General features: G+C 36.7%; 1 protein-coding gene and 1 pseudogene across 1 annotated transcript in view; one reads left to right on the top strand and one right to left on the bottom strand.

Annotated features, from left to right (window-relative positions):
• The window catches only part of GUCY1A2 (guanylate cyclase 1 soluble subunit alpha 2), a 425,465-nt gene that overhangs the window by 7,228 nt on the left and 394,180 nt on the right, over positions 1-24,057 (top strand). The window lies entirely within an intron of this gene.
• On the bottom strand, positions 16,973-18,081 carry LOC101327328 (large ribosomal subunit protein uL30-like; annotated as a pseudogene).

Here is a 24,057-nt window from a genome sequence, read left to right as displayed (position 1 = left end):
GGTCCGGGAAGATCCCACATGGCGCGGAGCGGCTGGGCCCGTGAGCCGTGGCAGCTGAGCCTGCGCGTCCGGAGCCTGTGCTCCGCAACGGGAGAGGCCACAACAGTGAGAGGCCCGCGTACCGCAAAAAAAAAAAAAAAAAAAAAGAGAGCAGATGGAAAAGTATTCTTCTGGAACTCCTTGAGTGGCCTATTTATATTTTAAGAAGTTAGGTAAATGTAACAACTCTCCTCCCATCTCCAGTATAAGTCTGCTTATATTTTCTGTACAGTTCTCTCTCAGGTGAGAAATGTTTGTCAGCAAGTGGGCTACTGTCGCCAAAAATGCACTGCTGGGAGATGGAATGAAAAATCTTGCTCCTCAAATATCACTTCAGGACAGGATCTGAATATCTAGAATTATGAGCATCTCATAAAGTTGAAAATTTCAGCTTAGAGTAATTTAGGAAGTAGGGGAGCTGGAAGTCTCTTTGAAGGCTGGAGATTTGTTGTGGCTGTTGTGGGGAACTGAGAAAGAGTGAGCATTCTTATAAATAGAACAGTGAGAAATCACTTCCTGTACAGGCTTTATTTGAGGCATGTTAAACAGTTCTTCATCTGAACTAGTGGTTATCAAACTTCAGTGAACATAAGAAATACCTAAAGGAAATCATTAGAATGTAGGTTCCTAGCATAGTTCACTGTGCTATACAGTAGGACCTTGTTATTTATCCATTCTTTATATACTAGTTTGCATCTGCTAACCCCAAACTCCCCCTCCATCCCTCCCTCACCTTCCCTCCTCCTTGGTAACCACATGTCTGTTCTCTATGTCTGTGAGTCAGCTTCTGTTTTGTAGATAAGTTCCTCTGTGTCGTATTTTAGATTCCACATATAAGTGATATCATATGATATTTGTCTTTCTCTTTCTGACTTACTTCACTTAGTATGATAATCTCTAGGTCCATCCATGTTGTTGCAAACGACACTATTTCATTCCTTTTTATGGCCGAGTAGTATTCCATTGTATACATGTACCAAATCTTCTTTATATATTCATTTGCTGATGGACAGTTAGGTTGTTTCCATGTCCTGGCTATTTTGAATAGTGCTGCTGTGAACATAAGGGTGCATGTATCTTTTTGAATTATAGGTTTTTTTTAAATTATAGTTTTGTCTGAGTATATGCCCGGGAGTGGGAATGCTGGATCATATGGCAACTCTATTTTTAGTTTTTTGAAGAACTCTATAGTGTTTTCCATAGTGGCTGCACCAACTTACGTTCCTGCCAACAGTGTAGGAAAGTTGCCTTTACTCCACACCCTCTCCAGCATTTGTTATTTGTAGACATTTTTACTGATGGCCATTCTGACTGCTGTGAGGTGTTATCTCATTGTAGTTCTGATTTGCATTTCTCTAATAAATAGCGATGTTGAGCATCTTTTCATGTGCCTGTTGGCCATCTGTATGTCTTCTTTGGAGAAATGACTGTTTAGGTCTTCTGCTCATTTTTTGATTGGGTTATTTGTTTTTTTAGTTGTTGAGTTGTGTGAGCTGTTTGTATATTATGGAAATTAATCCCTTGTTGGTTGCATCTTTTGCAAATATTTTCTCCCATTCTGTAGATTGTCTTTTTGTTTTGTTTATGGTTTCCTTTGCTGTGCAAAAGCTTGTAAGTTTGATTTGGTCCCATTTGGGGTTTTTTTGCTTTTATTTCTATTGCCTTGGGAGACTCACCTAAGAAAACATTGGTACTATTTATGTCAGAAAATGTTTTGCCTATGTTCTCTTCTAGGAGTTGTATGGTGTCATGTCTTATTTTTAAGTCTTTAAGCCATTTTGAGTTTATTTTTGTATAGGGTGTGAGGATGTGTTCTAACTTCATTTATTTACATGAAGCTAACTTTCCCAACACCACTTGCTGAAGAGACTGTCTTTTTCCCATTGTATATTCTTGCCTCCTTTGTTGAAGATTAATTGACTGTAGGTGTGTGGGTTTATTTCTGGGCTCTCTATTCGCTTCCATTGATCCATATGTCTGTTTTTGTGCCAATAGTACACTGTATTGATTTCTGTAGCTTAGTACTACTGTCTGAAGTCTGGGAGGCTTATGTCTCCAGCTTTGTTTTCTTTTCCTCAGGATTGCTTTGACAATGCTGTTTTTTTTATGGTTCCGTATAAATTTTAGGATTATTTGTTCTAGTTCTGTATAGAATGTCATGGGTAATTTGATAAGGATCACATTAAATCTGTAGATTGCTTTGGATAGTATGACCATTTTAATAATAGTAATTCTTCTAATCCAGGAGCATCCAAGAGCATATCTTTCCATTTCTTCGAATCATCTTCAGTCTCCTTTTTTAATGTTTTATAGTTCTCAGCAAGTCTTTCACCTCCTTGATCAGGTTTATTCCTAAGTATTTGATTTTTTGGATGCAAGTCTTAAAATAGATTTTTTTTTTACATTCCTTTTCCAATATTTCATTGTTAGTGTAAAGGAATACAGCCGATTTCTGTATGTTAGTCTTGTATCCTGCTACCTTGCTGAATTCATTTGTCAGTTTTAGTAGTGTTTGTGTGGAGTCTTTATGGTTTTCTATATAGTGTATCATGTCATCTGCATATAATGACAATTTTACCTCTTCCCTTCAAATTTGGATACATTTTATTCCTTTTCCCTGTCTGATTGCTCTGTCTAGGACTTCCACTACTATGTTGAATAGGAGTGGTGAGAGTGTCATCCTTGTTTTGTTCCAGAATTTAGCAGGAAGGCTTCCAGCTTTTCAATGTTGAGTATTAATTTAGCTGTGGGTTTGTCATATGTGGTTTTATTATGCTGAGATACGCTCCCTCTGTACCCACTTTGGTGAGAGTTTTTATCATGAATAGATGTTGAATTTTATCAAATGCTTTTTCTGTATCTATTGAGATGATCATGTGGTTTTTGTCTTTTCTTTTGTTGATGTGGTGTATCACATTAACTGATTTGTGTATGTTGAACCAACCTTGTGAACCTGGGATGAATCCAACTTGGTTGTGGTGTATGGTCGTTTATATGTTGTTTGATTTGGGTTACTAATATTTTGTTGAGAATTTTTTCATGTATATTCATCAAAGATATTGGCCTGTAATTTTCTTTTTTGGTAGTGTCTTTGTCTGGTTTTGGTATCAGGGTGCTGGTGGCTTCATAGAATGTCTTTGGGAGTGTTCCCTTCTCTTTAATGTTTTGGGAGAGTTTGAGAAGGATTGGTATAAGTTCTTCTTTGTGTGTTTCATAGAATTCACCTGTGAAGCCATCTGGTCCTGAACTTTTGTTTATAGGGAGTGTTTAAAATTATTATTATTACAGATTCTATTTCACTTCTAGTGATTGGTCTGTTCAAATTATTTATTTCTTCTTGATTCAATTTTGTTGGGCTGTATGTTTCTAGAAACTTTTCCATTTCTTCTAGGTGTTCAAATTTGTTGGCATATAATTGTTCATAGTATTCTCTTATGGTTATTTGTATTTCTGTGGTATTGGTTGTTATTTCTCCTTTTTCATTTCTTTTTTTTGTTTATTTGGGTCCTGTCTCTTTTCTTCTTTGTCAGCCTGGCCAGAGGTTTGTCATTTTTGTTTACACTTTCAAAGAACCAGGTCTTGGTTTTATTGATTTTTTTTCTATTTTTTTTAATCTCCATTTTATTTATTTCCTCTCTGATCTTTATTATTTCCTTTCTTCTGCTGACTTTAAGCTTTGTTTAAGTTAGACATTATTGATTTAAGGAATGGGGGAGAAAACTGAACAGGAACAGGTTAATGTATTATTGGGTGTTTTTTGAGGGTTGAGCTGAGGGTGACAATAATGAATTTGTAGTCTAAACTGAGAGGATTAGTATGACTTGGAACATATTATTGGCTGTTTTTTGAGTGCCCAGCTGAGGTTGGAGATGATGAATTTGTAGCCTAAACTGAGAGGATGAGTATGACTTGTAGAGGTATAAAATGGTGAAAGTATTTATTGTATATTAAAAGGCCTATATGTCAGATTGAGTTTGAGCTGTTAGGGGACAATTTAATGGAAGAGGGTTAGGGTTATGTCTTGGGAAATAATGAGAGTGAATGTCAAATGGGGCAGATTGTAATACTCAGCGGCATTTCTAGCCTTCTTGTGTTGGACAGAGATCTGATGTTAAGCTTATTTAATATATATCTGGGTCCTGTTATTTCACTATTCTTTCTCACAGAATAGATGATTGGTACCACAGGTCCCCGTCTACCAGACTGATGACTGGTAATTAGTTGGTCTTTGAGAAACTCAGATCTAGCTTCTTGATTACTATATACATTATGTTTTAAAAGTTAGAACTAATACTTGAAAAATAAGAATATTCAATTACATAATTCAATGCATTATTTATGGGCCCTAGTTGTTACACAATAAAGTTTCCATGGCTCAGACTTGGTACATTGCTTCTTGAGTATGAGAGCCTATGGGATTTAGAGTAATGGGTGGCTACCAAAACATTTCCTAATGTATTGGAGAACATAGCAGATTTTTTTTTTTATCTGAAAAGGTAAAAATTAGTTCCAGTGAATCAGTCTAAATAAACAGTCTAAATAAAACATATGCAGTATCAATTCATGAGTAGATGAAGTTCAATAAAGTACCCTTAAGAGTTAAACAATTTTCATTTTGTTAATCAGTCTTTGATAGTCCCAAAGACTCTCCTGTGTGTTTCAGTGCCTCAGTGTCATCATTATGAGTCAATTATCACTGAGCTATAGATGTGTGGACATCCTGGTAACTGGAGTGATTGATTGATTGATTTTTTCATTATTTTTTTCCTCCAGTTTTTTTTGAGATATAATGGACATACAGCACTGTATAAGTTTAAGGTGTACAGCATAATTATTTAACTTATATACATCATGAAATTATTACCACAATAAGTTTAGTGAATATCCATCATCTCATATGGATACAAAATTAAAGAAATAGAAAAAAATAATTTTTCCTTGCGATGAGAACTCTTAGGATTTACTCTCTTAACAACTTTCATATGTAACACACAGCAGTGCTAATTATATTTATCACATTGTACATTACATCCCTAGTACTTGTTTGTTTCTTAGTGATTCGATATTTCTATACATTTAAAAATGATCATCATGATAAGGCTAGTTACCATGTAAGTGGAGTGTTTTAGATAATCAAATGCTTTACAATATGAAATTTCCTCTACATAGGAGCACTAAAGAACTAAATGGTCTCAAAGAGTTAATATGCGTGCTCAGTTTCTCCTCTTCCACCAGGGAGTCTCAGGCAATGGGAGACAAATTAGGCATGATTTGAAAAAAAAGGTTTGGTTTTGTTTTTTTAACTTTTAGAGTTCTGTGTATAATTTGGTTAGTGCGCTTGTCTTGTTTTTTCTTGAAAAATGCCTGTTAGTGTATGTGTGTGTGCAGGATGGGTGGGGAGAAGGGCACTGGTGGACAGAGGCTACAATGCAATTAATGCTGCCTTCTGTTTTTTATTTTAATTTTACTTCGGGGAAATAACTTTTCTGGCTCTGTTTCCCATCTCTGAAATCATATGTAATAAGACTAATTTCTCATTCAAGGGTAAATATGTAGTAAAATGTGAATAGTGAACTGAAGACAATGTGTCTGTTACTAGTTGCTTTGTTATGCTGCTGTGCTGATTGCTTAAGGACTAAGGCATTGTTTCAAATTCCTTCACTCTCTACATTCTGGGAAAAGCACAAGTTTTAGAGTCAGACACTAACCCTGGTCATTATATTGTGAATTCTTGGATAATCCTCTATAAGGCTCATTTTCTTTATAAAATGAAGGTAATAATTTATAGGATTATGAAGATTAAAAGTATAATGTGTACACAGTAATTGGAATACAGTAAATGATCAATTAATTTTGGTGGCTTTTATTAACTGCTTCTTATCAGCATCTTACTGACCTGTATATTGTAAATCACATCTCCTGGTAACTTGAGTTTCCTCCAGCCACATCTTTTCCAAAACATATAGAAATTTCCTTCTTTATGGTTGTTGCTCAGCATTGTCCTGCTTTTTATGGGAAATATTTTTTAACTATCTTGGGTGTACATTTCAGAGTTATGAAATCTCCTAGAAATTCCTTCCCAGAAATCTTAAAAATAAATGTATTCTTACTGGTCACCTTACCCCTCACATTCATTCATTCATACAGCATTTATTTAGCAAATGAGTACTTGTTGACTCATTAGCATGCACTCAATATGCATTAAACACACAGAAGAAGTGGGACATTCAGACAGAAATTTGATATGATCCATTTGGATTTAAAAAATGTAAAACTGCTTTTTAAAAGTTACCAAATAATGTGCATGACAGCTATTTTTGCCCCTCTTTTTCATCCTATCCCAACCTTTCCTTATTTGGCATATGGACATATGGAGGACATATGGACAAACGAAGGGTCTGTATGTAAAAGATCAGTTGAAACTGTAATGAAGATGATGATGCTAGTAATAATAACTGCTGATTTACCATGTGCTGGGCACTGTACTAAATGCTCTACACATTTTATTCTGTTTTCATACTCACAACAGTAATGCAGGAGTGATGCTTTACTGTGGTCTACAAGTACCAAGAGACTACCTCTCTGACCTCACCTCATGAACTGTAATCTACACTTACGGTTCTATAGTACACTCCTTGAACATTCCAGGAAAGTATTATCTTGCCTCAGGACTTGTATTCTATATCCCCTGTGTCAGAAATACCCCCTCAGTCTAGTTCTCCACATGATTGGCCTTTTCTTGGCTTTCAGATTTCAGCTCAGTGTCACCTCATCAGACAGCAGCTCTCCCCCACCAACCATTCTCTTTAACGTCATTGTTTACTTCGACCAGCACTCACTATCAGAAGTTATCTTTTTATTACTTACTCACTTATTTATTGTCTTCCCTCACTGTAATTTAAGCTGCGCAAGGGCAGGAACCTTGTCTGAGTTGTTCATAGTGGTCTTTGTAGTGCCTAGAATAGTCCTGGCTAAAAGCAGGTTCTCAGTACCTCTTTATTGACTGAATAAACGTCATTTTGAAAGAAGTCTTAGTACCTAGAAAAGAAAGAGCATAGTTAAAAAAAAAACTTACAGGGTAGAAGAAGAATTAACACGTGTTAGGCAACTACTGGGGATCCAACATTAAGTGTTTTCATAATATGTATCATTGAATTTTCAAAATAGTCTTATGAGAGATTGAGAGAAGTTGAGTGACTTGCCTGTGATCACAGTTAATTACTTACTGATGGAGAATGAGATTAGAATCTTGGTCTGTTTAGCTCCAAACTCTATTTCTTCCACATTTGTATATTTCACCCCCTCTGAGTGTGGTGGACATTGTGATGTACTGCCTAGATGCCCCTACTTTAGTAATGATGGACTTACTTCCCTAGATGCTAGGAGTACTGCTGACAGTGACCCTCAGCTGTCAGTCTCCTATACGTATTGCCTGGACTGAAAAGAGATGCCTTGCCCAATGTCATTCCCCATTCCAGTGGCTAATCAGCATATGGATATGAAGACTTGCCCCTTTTGACCTAATTCAGCCAACTTTGAAGGTAGAACTCCACGTAGGGTCAGCGGTGGTCTCCACTGAGATAGCATCACAGTCCAACTTCTTCCTCTTTCATGGGTATTGATCCCCAGAGTACCCCTTAATAAGCTTTCTGCATTCTAATCTTCTCAGAGTCTGCTTCCCAGGGAACCCTGCCTACAATAGTGTGTTTGAGAATTGTGATGGCATTAATGAAAGTGCAAAAATCAGCAATGGGAAGGAGGTATTTGGAAGGAATATAATGATAACCTTGAATTTGGATTTTTTGAATTTAGGTGCAAATGGTTGGCTCTGGACTGTGAGTTCTTTGTGAGCTTTGTGTTATTGGTTCACCAGCCTCAGCACAGTGCCTGTCATACTGTAGGCAGAAGACTCAATAAATAGACCATTAAAGATTTAGCATTGGAGTTTGGGGGGCAGTTCATGGAGGTAATAGCAAATATATTGAAAATTGACAAGCTGTCTTATTGAAAGAGAGGAAAAATAAGAACAGTAGAGAATTGAAAAGCAGTATAGAAAAGGGAATCAGAAGAATGTAGGTGCTAGGATGCATTTTTGTTTGGTTGTGTGGTGGGAGGTAACTGGAGAGCAGCTGGAAGCAAGTGTTGTAATGGTTGATATTTGAAAAATGATGTGAATTTAAGACTGGTACTTTCAAACCCAGTACGAATGAGGTTTCTGGTGGCCTTCAGAAGTGATGTCAGTCGTGCAACTGAGAAGGAAACCTGTTTATTGAGATATAAAGAGAGAATATATGATGAGTAAACAAAGGATATCATGGGCATAAATTTGTCTTCCAAGACATTTGGCAATACAAGTAAGGAGAGGTAATTGGCAGGGCCTGTGAGGCCAAATCAAAGTTTATTAAAGAAATGGAAATTCCATGTTTGAAGGTAACAGAATAGTCAAAAAAGCTGTAGATGGATGAGATAAATAGGCTTTGGGAAAGGATAGAGTTGATTTAGGGCCATTCTGTAGCTTCTTTGCCAAAAGTAAGGATACTTATTTCTCTGTACCCAAGGGGAATACAATATGGCATAGTAGGAGTATAGTGCAAAGACAGCTATCAGATTTTGGTTTTATTTACACCTAATTTATCACGATCTTATCTTGATTTTATCATTATAACTCATTGGTCAGTAATTTTGTCAAATTTAAATTGCAGTTCTCTAGGTATACCTTAGCTGTTGTAGCTACACTGACCATAGGATGTCAAATGAGGTCTGAAATGTTAGTAATTCATTCTTCAGAAATTTTGTATTTAAACCATGAAGTGTACATTTTTGGGTATATTCCATTGTAAATCACTTTTTGAAAACTTCAGATTTACTCTTATTCTTCTAAAGATAAGACTTTGTAAATTGATTTATGCTTGTACTAGCTTGTTCTCTTTTAGTTTTAAAGGTAATTTGAGATACATATTTTATGTATATAAACCATATTCTTACCATCTCTGTGTCTGATATGACTTTGTTTAACATTGGACCTCTTTTTGACATTGATGAAAAGGTCTCTAAAGGAAGGAACTCTTGAGGTATTAGGAGCCAAGTGAATAGGACTCTGCTTTGTTGTTATACTGAATATATTTTACACAGTTGAAAGGTGGTGTGGAAGGCAAAATAAGGCCAAACAAGACATACACAATCAAACGGCGCTTTTTGGCCCTCTCCCTTTTCATTCCTGGGGGAATTTTACTCAATTTCAGCAAGCAAGGATTTTTGTCTATTTTTATATACTTCCAAATCCCAAGTCTACTAGTGCCTGGCATGTGGTAGCTGATCAGTATTTGTTAAATGATTAAATTTAGAGTGAATATAAAGATACTTATTCTAACTATACTACACAACTATACTAACTATACTACACAAATAAGAAAGAAGTAGGATGATAAATACAAATGCACTTTAGAAAAATAAAATCAGTAACAGGAACAACAAAATAGACAAAACATATTATACAAATGTAAATAATTATTATATCCTATTATCCTTTATTCCTTCATCATATATTTACTATACATCGTCTATACATGCTTGACTTTATTGTGTCCTGAGCCAAAACATAAGATCTATGGAGCACAAAATGGCTCTAGTCATCTGCAGGGTTAAAAAATAAAAAGTATTTTATTGGATTTTTATCCAGTATTTTACTGGATTTTCCTTAAATACTCTTGTAATATGCTACACTAGTCAATTTACATTATATATTAGCAAGTAAGAATACATTTTTTCTACATGATCTAAATATATATATTTTTTAAAACTAACAGTTTATTAAACAGATATTTGTTGTTGGCCTCTTCTGTGCCAGGAATTTGAGATGTCTCAATTATAGAAAATACTTATAATCTGTGCTCCCCACTGCCCCCCTCTCCCCCCTTACCAGTTTTTCTTGTGATTCTGTTGCAAACATTTCAGGGATAAAATTTAAGAAAGATTTTATCTTTCTTCTGTAGATCTCCACAAAAGAAAAATATATCTCTTTTAAAGCCTGTTGACCAAATTCTCAGTGCAGTGTTTCTCTGAGCCTGTCTTCCAATTTCATTTTTGCCTTGTGTGATTGGTTTAATTTGCGTATGGGAGATAATTTGATTTTTGAATATTGTGTTACAAATATTTGGTTTCTAACTTAAGGAATTTATTTGTTTTCAGAAAGGAAAGAATGCAGAGACCCTTACAAATTGTATTTTTATCATATATTTAGATATAAACCTGAGTTTACTTTAATAGCATGTTTGAAATCTATATGTTTATCTATCGATCTATCTATCTATTATTGATTATATAGGTCAGAAAAGAAATGACTCTGTCTGATTCTGAATTTAAAAATTTAATTCAGTAGAAATCTGGAGTAGGTATACTTACTCTCATTGTGTCTTTTTAAAAAAATTGCCACAGTAATGAAAATGTCTTTTGCCTCCTTAACAAAGAATCTGCCTCCAAAGGCATTTATTTTAAGCAGTGATAATGATGAGATGATTATGTTGTAATGGAACAGACTGAGGGAAAGAATAAATTTTAGCTACATATTACTGTAATTCCATTTGAAACTTCAGGCAGATATGAGGAAGTTTCTAGTGTGGTTGCTGGTGAAGAACGATTTATTGTTTCCTCCTGATATAAAGATCAATAAACACTTTGTAGACATGACATCATTTGCAAGCTATAAAGCCTCCCTTTTTTTTCCCCCCTCTTATGTTAACTCATTGCCATTATAAACACATTTCAAAGAAAACCAATCTTTCCTTTTGCTCTGAATTGTTCTTTCTCCAAAAGTGTGCTTGCAAAGTACAAACCTAACTTTCCTGCTGAAAGAGAATGGGTGAGCTTCTTCCACAGCTTGCAAGTGGCTAGCTGTGAGAATTGTGGTGTGTGCTGCCTGCTGGTTCTTTAAGCACTTAGGCAGTTGTCTCCTTATTCAGCTGCATTCTTGGGATGGGAGTGGGGGAGGATGGAGGAAATAAAATACTACTTTAAGTTGTAAATATAATTTTCCACCATTAACTTAGCATTCTTGACTGCTGAGAAATATCTCAGTCTCAAATACATAGTTAACATAGATACCCAGTTATTTTGATTATAGCAATGGGATATATTAATCAATGGCATTAATGATGACTATAATGAAATGAACAATTCCGTTGGATATGTAGTTGGAAAAAGCATTTTACTACAAGTTACCCCAAGAGACATAAGTTTTCAAAGAATACACTTTCATTTTTCAAAGAATACACTTTCAAATACAGGTCAATTAAAATGTTACAGTTATAAAACTATAAAATGTGAATCTAAAATTAAGATCAGAACAACAATTTTTAGCCATTAGATAACGTATTCAGCCACTTTATGTGATCTATAAGTCAAATCAAGATATGACTGTCTAGAAACATCTTAAAAACCTAAAGTAACAAAGTTTATTATTTTGCTCTTCCAGAGTAACTAGTAGAAACAAAAGCAAAATCATATCAATGTCAAGCATATCACAGTTTCTGCCTTGGCATTTTATACTAGTGTAAACTCTGATATATTATGAATTAAGTTTGAGAAAAAATTGTAAAGTATTTACTTTTGGTAGTCTTTATTCTCAGTCTCTCTCTCCCCCCCTCCCCATCTCTATCTCTATCTATCTCTATCTATCTCTATCTCTATCTCTTTCTCTATCTCTATCTCTTTCTCTCTTGATTCCTGTAGCAAAACCCCTTGCCACAAAAATCTGCTATGAGTCTCTCCCACCAGACAAATTGGACTATGTGCATTTTACATACCTTACATTAAATTATTAATTGAAAAGTACTTCTTTTTTTTTTTATTTTAAGCGCCTCTGCAGGAGTGAAAAGTAAGTTTTGGAGGGAGCCTTGAGGGGATGGATAGGATGGGGATAGCTCTCTTGGTGCTCCTAAAATCAAATTTGGTGTCTGGCTCCACAATGCTGTGACATATATTGACGACTATACGGAAATGTGTATGTCTGGGCACGTCTTACACAGTCATATGAAGATCTCTGTAGACACAGTAAATTATTTAATATTTTTGGTCTGTATGAATGATGTAGATATATTGGTGGATAAAAACAAATAATAATAACATATAGAACCTTTGATTATGTGGCATATGTTGTTCTTATATTTTATAATGCCTAGAGATTACAGAGACTTGTTACTTAAATGAATAATTTATGGATTAATATGTATTATGCCAATTATGGATGCCCCTGCACTGAATTTGCCTTGGAAATTCCAATTAAGAGCCCTTATGCATGCAAGGAAATTAAAATGATTTTTTAAGACTGAAAAATAGTGAATGATAGCTAATTATTACCTTGTTCCTAAGCATCATATCATTAAAACTCTCTGTGGTTTGGTGTGAATGTGTGTACATGATTTGTGTGGGTCAACATTTGATATTTGTATAGCTGAATGCCAGAGCAAGATACTTAAAACTCTTGTAGTATTCTAGAAAGAATTTGAGAAAAAAAATACTGTGCCAGAAACATTTCCCTTCTTCTGTAGGCAACTGTTTTTACATCATTTTACTCTCTGCCCCTTTTCCCCTAATCTTCTGTTAGGTAGGTAAGACAAGCAAATGGCTAAGAAATACTACATAGATAAAAATTTGGTTCTAATGTGAGCAAGTTTAATGTTCTTTGCTGGAGGTCTTCTGCAATGACCTCTATATCAATTCACATTATTATAACCAATTTTGTAATAAATGGCTTATTTTGATTAGTTAGTTTTTAGTGTGAGCAGATTTGAAGAGAATTTTGAAAAACCAGGGGCTTTCACCAGATGCATTTTTTAACATCTAAAAACACGAAACATTAGTGACATCATTTTTTTTCTTCTTGATTTTCCCCACTTCAGGACTATGAGAGAATGATGTGCTAATCTATACTTTCCATACAGAAAAACCACAAGAAATAAGTGATATCTGTTTAGAGCTTACAAAGCATGCTTTATAATACTCATTTCGTCACCCTAATTCACTCAGGAAATGTATGAAGTAAGGAGGTCCAATTTAAGGATGGGAAAACCAAAGCTCAGAGGGGAACAGTAACTTGCCTAAAGTCAAGAAGCTTGTAATCACCTATTTTAGTGCCTGGTTTTCCTGTTTCAGGTCCTAAGCTCTTTTCACCATGATGTGTCTTTCAACATGTCCATGAATTGTTCAATAAAGCAATTTAGCAATATACAATGTTGTTCACATAGATTCCCTATTTCCTATTTTGCTTTCCATATGTTTCGTACTTTGTGGCTTGTAAGTGGTGGCTGATAGCAATTTCCTGTTGGTTTTCTTGAACCTTACCTCCTGTCACCAATTGTTTAGTTCCTGACTGTGTTGTGAGTTCATATAATATAGACCTGTGTTAGAAATGACAAAGTGTTCTTTCTTCATCAGGGCTCTGTCTCTAGGCTGACCTAGTTTGCCTGTCCACTGTCATGTTTGTATGCTCCAGGCTCCCATGGGTGAGGCAGCTATGAACGGAGTGAGCCATCCTCACTGCCAACAGCTTAACTTATGCTGCAGAGTCTGGGAACAGCAAAGACATTGCTAGTCATATGATTTCCGAATATGAAGGAAGTCATGATTATCATAGAAATAGTTATGTTCGTAAGGGTATACATTTCTCTTCACAGATCATACATAATTATGCTGTAATTAAATAATTTACTAGAAGGAATGAGGAAGCAATATAATAGATATTATATAATGGAGTGATACCTAGGTTAAAAAATGTGCTCAGGTAGAGTTAAATGAAAAAAATAAGACTTTTCATGTCATGCAGTATTAGTATTCTTTGACTTGCATGTTTTTTGCAGAAAGAAGTGTGATTATTCTATACCTCTAGCTTAGGAATGTAGTTCATCATAAACATTGATGACATGGCAGTCATTATCTGCCAAACATCTGCCTAGTAAGCAGATTTCATATCTGTTTGGATCATCAGATTATAGTCAGCACTAGATCTGATTATATTTAGACCCTTGTTGAGTTTTATCTTCCAAGAGAGGTTGAAGCAGTAGAGCTGAACAGGACAATCCCTGGGTAGTATTTTGATGGTTTCGGCATATTTCAGCGTCTGAAACTTTTAAACTCCAAGGACTTGGGCTTGTCTGAGTCCTGAAATAATCAGACTCTTAGCCACTGACTGGATAAACAAAATGCCCATGGCACTTTGGTTGGCGTCTGAATGACAGTTTACTTTTTCAAAGTGAGCAATAACTGTGAAATGAAGCTTAGTACTCAAAGTCTGCATGGTCAGCACTTTTTTTACCTATTCAGGCTACATGAGGAGCCAAGTCATAACCAAAAGTTTGCTTTAATCCATGGAGAGCCAGAGAAAAATGAATTTCATGCCAAATTCTTTAATCCAGTTTAAGGGTCTATCTGGTTGTAGGGAAGGCCTTGACAATGAGACCTGATACTCCATATTCATTCATGAGACTCTCATTTTAGTTAAGATGGTTGAAGAATTTTCCTTACCTTAAGAATAATTTATCTCAATGTGATAGAGGACCAGTATGCCCTTGAACAGTATTAGAGGTAATGTTTTATAAACTATTCCCCCTTCTCTTTCCTATGGGTTGCCCTCTCTAATTTCACCCACTTTCTATTGCTCGGTAGCCTACTTTGTTTGGAGCTATACCATGGCTGGTATTTGAAGGTAATTACCAGTCACTCATTTACAAACTATTGTTTAAGCTGGTGCATTTAGGGTTAACAAAACATTTCCCTGTTTTATGAGTTAATTTTATAACTTAACTGTCAAAGAGAAATATCACTTCCCTCATTTCCAGGCTCTTGTTGGGAAACACCTCATTGTAACTTCTAGGTACTGGAAACAATAGGGAATTCTTTGGAAATGCTCAAGTGGAGGCTGCAAAGATATTTTAAAAGGCTAGAAGTTATTTCCTGACATGAAGGTCATTGCTAAACCTGACTTGAAATGGCACTAATTAGCTTGGCAGCATATAATTGGCATCTTTGGGCTATGAGGCATGCCTAGCAACAGTCCTAGGTGTTAGACATAGTCAGTTTAGTTCAATTTAATAATTTTTTGACTAGCTCCTCATCAACATATTTTTCATATAACACATATTTGTATACTACTTCATAGTTTTATTTCATTTGATGCTTACACCAACCCTGAGAAACAGTTATGCTAGGAATTCCCCTAATTTATAATATAGGTAATAGCGGTTCAGAAAAATAAATGCTGTATCCAGAATTATACAGTCTAGCTAAGACTTAATTATCCCTTTCAACTATAACCTTTTCTGCCTTGGTAAATATAGAACATTGTATTTCAGTTTAGAGGAGAAGATTAAAAACTTGACTTTTGGAGGCAGTCAGATATAGATCAGACACTTAATAGACTTAGATACTTACTACCTAAGTGACTTCGGGCAAGTTTTTTTAACTTCTCTGGGTTCAATTTTCACATTTATAAAATTGGGGTAAGACTTTTTCCTCTCCTACAGGATTTTTATAAGGATTAAATGAGTTGGGGCATGTAACTTGTTGGACCAATTGTTTGACACTTAGCACTCAACTTCTATTATAGCGTTGAATCCAGAAAGCTTACTCTTATTTCACTTTGTAGACTGAGTCAGCCTTGTGCCATCTGTGAGGTCCTGTTTGGTTTAAGGGTTTAGGACTGAAGTCATGTTTCTCCAAAGGTCTGCAATAAAGCAATATCAATTTTCCTGAGATGTCTAGAAGTGGTATCATCTTGTCTCATAGTCAGGATTTTTATTCAGACAGCCAAGTTGGCTAAGATGGTGACCAGGAAAGTATGTTTCTCCTGAAGTTTCCCTATTAAGAAGTTAATGATCCTACCAGAACTATTTAAATAACAACATTTATAAATTTGGGGAAAAATTTTTCAACATTGTTTTCATATCTATTACAGAAAAAATAAAGGGAAATAAGGGATTTCAGTTAGGTACATGGAATAACTTACTAATGGTCACCAAAGTGAGATAAATTACCAATGGAGGCAGCAGCTTGTGGAAGAAATAGCATAGGAGACCTAAGTTCTTGTCTAGTTGACATCTCTTTCCAGCATGTAGCTGAGGCAAAACACCTTAACCTCTCTGAATCTCAGCATTTTCATCTGTAAAATGTGGATAATTATATCTGAGACTTACAAGGTTGTTGTGAATATATAATGAGATGAAGGAAAAGAAAGTGATTCGTAAACTGTGAAGTGTTATACAAACTGAAGGTGGTGATATTATTTTCTGGTGTTCGTTGAAAACAGAAATTCTTGGATTACTTAAATGTGCTCTTGCCTGAGGTGGAGAAGAACTAATAAATAGCCCTTTGAATCTGTTTCAGTTCAAAGAATATATGTTTTCAGATTAAATCAGTATTGATGGTGTTAGGTCTTGTCAAACTGAAATTCAATTGCTCTTTTGGAAGGGCATTAAAAAATAACAAAGGGGAAGATATTTGGAAAGCAAAGATATTTTGTATAGAAAGACTTAATTATCACATTGAGTATATGTTAAATATATTCAGTTTAAAATCAATAATTAAATGGTAATGAACACTGTGCTCTGCTAATTAGAACTTACTTTTTTTTTTTTCCACAGCAGACAACCGAGCATTGCTTTTGTGCGCTTCTTTCTAATTGTATTTCAAGTTCTTTCCAAAGCAAGGCCCTTGGATACCCCAGGTTCAATATGCCCCTGGGCCTGGTCCACTGCTGTCTTGTATTCATGTGTGGGTGTTCATTCGTTCACCAACATTAAATCCCAGGATAGGTGTGATAAAACAGGACTCCCTCCTCCATGGCCCAAGTCCTTTGCTGGTTTCAGAGGTGGATGGCGGTCTTTGCAGAAAACACACAGGAACTTTTTCTTGGAACTGAAGTGGGATAAAAAGTGCCTGCCTTGAACATCACCATTTTCCCTGACCCTTCCCCTCCAGTTTCTGAAGATACAGCAGAAAATAATCTTGCTTGAAGATACTGGGCAACAATTCCATAAAACAAAAACGCATGCTTCCAATGCACTGTGCTTTCCGATATGCTGGGTTTAGTTCAGCTGCCGGATGAGCTGATTGATGCGTTCACCTCGATAGCCAGGTGAGCCCACTTCCTTGAGGAAGCCCACTCTATTCTTGGTAGCGTGACGGGCCACTCAGAGTTGGGAAGGGCGCAAGAACCCTGAGATCACCTGAAAATTCTTCCCTGGGAAGGCAATTTCGTGAATGAGGTCTTCCAAGCAAATGACACAAAACTTCCCCAGGTGCTCCTCAATCACTGTGTTGTCTGTCAAAGGGATGATTTTATTCTTGACCCTGGCTTGTCCACGTTTCAAGATGAGTTCCCGAACTGACTTCAAATTTGGAAATCCCCAGGTCACATAAGGTTCCACTATATGAAGCGTTTTTATGGTTTGAGGAGTTACTTGCATAAAGACACCATTGAAAATCTTATTCAGGCTAAGTCTTGCAATGGTCCTCTGCACCAGTAAACTCACCCCATTAATCCTTTTTTTTGTTTGTTTTTTTGCGGTACGTGGGCCTCTCACTGTTGGGGCCGCTCCCGTTGCGGAGCACAGGCTCTGGACACGCAGGCTCAGCGGCCATGGCCCACGGGCCCAGCCTCTCTGCGGCATGTGGGATCTCCCTGGACCGGGGCACGAACCGGTGTCCCCTGCATCAGCAGGCGGACTCTCAACCACTGCGCCACCAGGGAAGCCCCCCATTAATCCTTTTGATGCATAAAACAAAGGCCAAGGAATGTTTATCTGGCACTTCCAAGCCGTGAGGTTTCACTTCTAGTCGTCTGAGTTGCACCCTGTCACGTAGTTGCCACCAGGAATCATGTAGGAACCATTCTAGTCGCTTAAACTTGATCTCTTTTCCTTTCCTCTGCTCCTTCCTTTGCAAAAGCACCTGCTTTGCCTAGGTGGCTTTCAGGGCTTGATAAGCCTTCCTCTTTTTCAGGAGAGTTTTTGGAACCAAAGGGATCTTTTTTCTTGGCTCTTCCTCCACCATCTTTCCAACTCTAGAACTTACTTCTAATAAGGCCAAGGTTATCAGTTTGAATCCCATTGTGGGTCAATTAGCATAATATCAGCCTTCACCCTAAGCTTTCATGAGGTCACTCAAATGTGTAACTATGTTCACAAGGAGAATAAAAGTGGAGATTGGACGAAATCATGCAGATTTTCAACCAGTATGTATAGAACTATATATTATAATGTATCTCCAACTTTTATTTTTTTCTTTTAGCATACTTACCATTTTTGCTTTTTTTTTTAAAGGTGTAATACTCTTTTTTTAAATTAATTTATTTATTTTTGGCTGTGTTGGGTCTTTGTTTCTGTGCAAGGGCTTTCTCTAGTTGTGGCAAGCGAGGGCCACTCTTCATCATGGTGCGCGGGCTTCTCACTGTCGTGGTCTCTCCCGTTGTGGAGCACAGGCTCCAGACGCGCAGGCTCAGCAGTTGTGGGTTACGGTCTTAGTTGCTCCGCGGCATGTGGGATCCTCCCAGACCAGGGCTCGAACCCGTGTCCCCTGCATTGGCAGGCAGATTCCCAACCACTGCGCCACCAGGGGAGCCCCATTTTTGCTTTTTGTAGTTAATTATCTGGACTACCAATTTTGTTTAGCAAATAACTGGTGTAGTTCACAGATGATATTCCAAGTTTCCTGAAAGGTGGCTTAATCTCTGGTACATTCTGACCCTCTGTTTACAAGTGCTAACTTTGCAATGCTTTACTTCAAATGACCCTGAGAACTATGAACTTCTTATATGTGTTTTTTAGATGGGAAAATGGAGGCATTTTTTTCCCAGGGTATTTTACTCCCAGGTGAAGAGATTTTGGCTAATTTTATAAAAAGGTCAGTAGCACAGCTGGGCTTGAAATACAGAGGTCCTGACTCAAAGTTCTATATTTAATTTGCGGTGTTTTTTCCTTTTTGGCTTATATATAGTAAGTTTAGTCAAAGGCTGGGAAAATTCATATTATGCCTGGATCTTTAGCAAGACTGACAATTACTACAATTACATGTCTTTCAGAAGTACCTATGCTGGTTATTTGACGTGACTTATTATTTTGACTAGTTTTGTTAAAAATACCAATCATATAATTTGATCCATTGGTGTCTACAGGCCTACCCATAAAGATAGGGTATCTAACATTATAATTTTGATCACTTTAAGTGAAGAAATTTGGCATATCATATCCTTATAAGCAAAATGCTCTTATGTTATGAAGAAAGTAGAGATCTTTGGATTATGATTTGGAGGATGATGAAAAGGTTCCTTGCTCCCTAATTTATCTCTCACTGACCCTCCTATTTACCAAAATTCTACCTTTAGTGGTTCAGACCATCTTATATGAAGTAGGAAAGCCCATTTATACCATCATTTACCTTAGTAAGGATTGAGGATCAAGTTTTTTAAGTAGGATTCCTCCTGAGTACCATCTGGGGTCAGGGTACTAAGAGGATTTCAAATTTTGATGAAGGAAGGAAAGAGAATATGCAATGATGATTTTTGGAGACCTATTCTGGGAGTTTAGATGATGGTGGTGGGGATTTGTCCTATCAGAATGCAGTGTAACTAAACTGGACACTCAGAGGGTAGGGAAGAGGGTGAGGGAAAGCTAAGGATGGGAAAGTGAAAGTGTATCTAAGACAAGATATTCATGATTTTTGCTTATGGTCTTGTTTGTGTATATATGTTTAAAGAACATTAAGTGTGTTGTCAAGAAGCAAACAATTAATTTGAAACCATGTGATTCTTCATTTTTATGTTGATGTTAAAAAAATGCTTTCTTATTATGGAAGTTTCCTAGGGGAAAAAAATGCTCTTTTTGTAAAGGAGGGCTTCTAATCTCTCTAACTTTGATTCTTTTTTAGTCAAATGGTGATAATATCAATCTAACTGTGTCATTGGATTGGTGCAAAGATCGATTGGGATAATATGCATTAAAAACATGAAATGTAAAGTGCTGAACCAAATACAGGGTGTTAAAAATTATGTGCAGTACAGGTTGGAGATTAAGTGCTTGGATTCTGGAACGGACTACCTGAGTTTCAACCCTGGCTTTGTCTCTTTTTACCTGTTGACATAGGACAACTTAAACTTTCTGTGTCTCAGTTTTCTAATCTGTAAAATAATAACCTATCTCATAATGTTAATGTGAAGATCAAAGGAGTTAATATATGTAATGGGCTTAAAGCAGTGCCTTGCATAGATTAAATGCAACAATCGTATTAATTGTTGCATTGTTATGTATGTGTTAGTACAAAATTGAATACTGACATAAGTGCATGGGAGTGAATTACTTGGAAATGCTTCAAGCAATATAGTTCTCTGTTTACCTAACAAATCATATTTAACTATGAGCTATTAGTGGAACTGTGTTGATTTAGCAGTTATGTGTGAACATCTTTCAGAAGCTTTCTTCTTTTGATATTTGAGTAAAGAAACTACTCTCATTAATGCTGACTTATTCAGGTAACTTTTATAGAGTATTGGTCTTGATCATCATGTTTATATCTTACATGAAAGGTTTTCAACCCTGACTAACATTAGAAGCAAATGGGTCTGCCAGTTGTATTGGAAAGTTTGAGGGTGGCACTCAGGCACTGGTATTTTTTAAAAGCTCCCCAGGGGATTTTAATTGTAGGCAGAGTTGAAAATCACTGGCCTAGAGCAATAGTAATTAATTATATATCCATATCATTTAGTTTCTGACACTGAAATATATTTTTTTCATACTTAAATAAATAAAATGACATGGCTATTTATGGATGTTTCTTTAAAGGCAGACCTATTGTTTCCATTAATTCTGTAGCTTGTGGTTTTGTGTTACAAAGCAGAAATGAGAAGTTTATTTTAAAATTATCTGTGGAGTTTTGTTTGTTTGTTTTTGGCATGATGAAGGCTGTATATATTTTAAAAATATATAGGATCACAGAATAGTAAAGGTGAGGGGGACCCTCAAAGCATCTAGTAGAAATATTGCACACTTTGAAGCCAGTCCTGGCTTGCAGTGACTGATTCACTTACGAGCTATATGATCTTGGGCTACTTACTTAATCAGTCTGAGCCACAACTTCATCTCTGTAGAATTGAGATGTATGTGTACTTTGTACGATGACAACTGCATTTCATGTGATACACACACACACACACACACACACACACACACACACACACACACCTTGACTCCCTGACTCCTGCCTGATCCCCATACCATCTGGTGCAGATATCTAGAGCAGAGACTGTGTGGGAGCCTCTGCAGGGCTGTCTGAGCTTGAAGGGCCAGTTGCTGAGAGCTGCTTCCTCCCACTACTCAGGGATCATTTCTCTGGCTCTTTTTGGATTATTTCATGGCTGGCTGTTTGGATCCCATGACTTTTCATGAGCATAACATTTAGTCTGTGGGGGTCAGTCACTGCTAAGTAGAGTGAAGCTGTTAATGAGACTAGAGATGAAGACGGCTTCTTGTTGCCACATGATGGAAGCTTTGGGTACTTCCTCTTTGAGCCCTAGACAATACATGTGCAGGACACAGATGGCTGCTTTCTCTTTCCAGCTGTCTTCCTGTCCATTGCTTCTTTGTGTTGAGTAGAGACAGTAGGAAGCTACTATCTCCATCTTAGTTTGGGGGAAGGAGAGAAAAAATTACAGACTTCTTTGATTTTCTTTTGTATGATAGGGACAGTGGATTTTGTCTCCTTCCCAGCCCTTGTCTTTCAGATCCTGTAGCATATGGCTATAAACATATTACATCATCCAGCTCGCCTGTTGCACATTCTTTATGTCATAAGAAGGAGGTTCACGGGTTGTTTCTAATTAGTTATAAAGTATAATGCTTGAGGTATTCATCTTAGCTATGGTACATCAATGTCCTTCCCACTTATAGGCCTGGATTTAGGTCTATTCTCAATCTTCTGAGATTTCTGCTTTTGTCACCATCTCTCTGGACTGATCTGAAGGTTTCATTGGAAATATTTATAAATTCAGCTACCATTTTCCTATTTTCCCCTCAGCTGGAATAGGCACCATCTTCTCACTATTAGTATTAGTGGTAAGTCTATTGATTTTTTTAGCTGATGAGGATCTTGAAACATTACACTTGTGGGGTGGGTGTTCTAACATAAACTTTGTACTCCACTAGATTTTGAGACTCTTGAGGGTAGGAACCCAGTGAACATAGTCATAACTATCATTTATTATGCACCTACTATGTACTAGTGACTTCGGTTTAATTATTTCAATTAATTCCCATAAAAATAATGTACACATAAGGAATCATTTCAGATAGCTTAAGTAAACTGCCCAAGGTCTTCTAGTTCATGAGTAAGAGTTGGATTTTGAACTCAGTTTGATCTTAAATCCTCTTTTCTAAATCATCTTTCCAAACTCCTTCTTAAAGAAAGGATAGATACAGATAAGAGGGATGGGATTTTGGTCTGTTGAAGGTTGGATGGAACTGGTATGGAGTTTCATTCTTAAAGAAAAGGAGAGAAGATCTGCAGATCTTCAGAGCCCTTGCTTTTCCCACTAATCTACACTGACTTGCATCACTGGCGTACATTGACATTTAGTAAATGGACCCTACAACCCTCAAGGCAGAAGTCACCCCTTCAGAAGGCTTTGGCCCATGTGCAGGTCTTCACTTTGTGCTTTTTATTCATGCCAGAGAGGCTCAGATTATGTGAAGATGTCTCAGAATCAGGCAAACTTTGAAGAAGATCGGAGTGAATCCGTGGTAATAGTCCATGGTGAGGAGTCAGGTCTGTATTGAAGTCAGCCTTGGCTTTCTGAAGATCAGGGGATACTCTGCAGTCAGCCTCTATGCTTACAGTTCAGACCACCAGAATGTGCCCACTGGATTTGGCAAGCAGTAGGAAGTATATAAATCTTTATGAAGTTGAAGCTTTGTTGAATGTGCCCAGAGAACATTTTCCATTTAATGTATTTGGAAACTATAAATATAATTCCCGCTGGGGAGTAAAAGTAATTGCTTCAGAAAAGAAAAAAGTCAGTTCTTTAAATGGCTTAACTCCTTTCACAAACATTTGCTTTTTTTAATGACTGGGAAATTCCTGGTACAGGAAAATAAAATGTCCTTTGGTACAAAGGAGGTCATTCTGGTCTTAACTGACCCTGTGCACTCTAGTTCCTGTTTTCTGTTCCATATTTTGTCACCAGAGGTTATTGGAAGGATAATTCCTCTGTGGATTTTCACTGCTTTTAGGGCATGTTGCCAAAGAGAAAGTTATCTTGGCTCAGAAACTGCCAAAGCAGTTCAGAAGGTTCAGATCCCAGGGGTACTGAGCCAGTGACTGATAATGACTTGATTTAGGTTGGCCATGGGTTGGATTTTTAAAGCACACTTTTTATGTGTGCTAGGTTTGCTGTGTCTGCTTCACCCTCTTCAGATTTTTCAACAGACTCATTGCTTCTTGAGTCAGGAATGATTTTCCTTTCCTAGGCATGCTATTCTACTTTGATTCTATTCTTATGAACAGAAACATCTGTACCAGTTTGAAGCCTCATGTTCCTCTTTTTAACCTAGTATAAAGGAAAAACAGCTGTTGAAAGAAGTTGCCCTGTATCTCTTTCTTTGAACACTGGAGGCTGATTTCTCCTAAAATTAATTTCTGAAATGGCTTGGCTAAAGTGAAGAATATATCTGAGCTCTTAGATTTGCTCAGTGAAGATGTTCTCCTAAATGGTAGTGTAGAATAGTTCTCAGTGGATGCCCTTGATTTAATTGAAGCTCAGTTTCCTCAAGCTTTAAAATAGCCATTTCCAACCAAGGAGGATGTTGAAAGTATTAGGTAGGGAGATTTTTACATCTATCCTGGACATTTTTCATAGAGAGGTAAACATGGAAGAGGTTCAAGTGAACCCTGACAACAATCTCTGTAGTCTCCTTTAAATTACATATCTTTAAGACAATCTCTTTGAAGGATTAGGGATGGGAAATAAACTGATATTTATTA

This window comes from Tursiops truncatus, chromosome 8, assembly GCF_011762595.2.
Source record: "Tursiops truncatus isolate mTurTru1 chromosome 8, mTurTru1.mat.Y, whole genome shotgun sequence".
NCBI classification, from domain to species: Eukaryota; Metazoa; Chordata; class Mammalia; order Artiodactyla; family Delphinidae; genus Tursiops; species Tursiops truncatus.
Note: the sequence above shows the minus strand (reverse complement) of the source record. Positions and strands in the feature narration are given on the sequence as shown.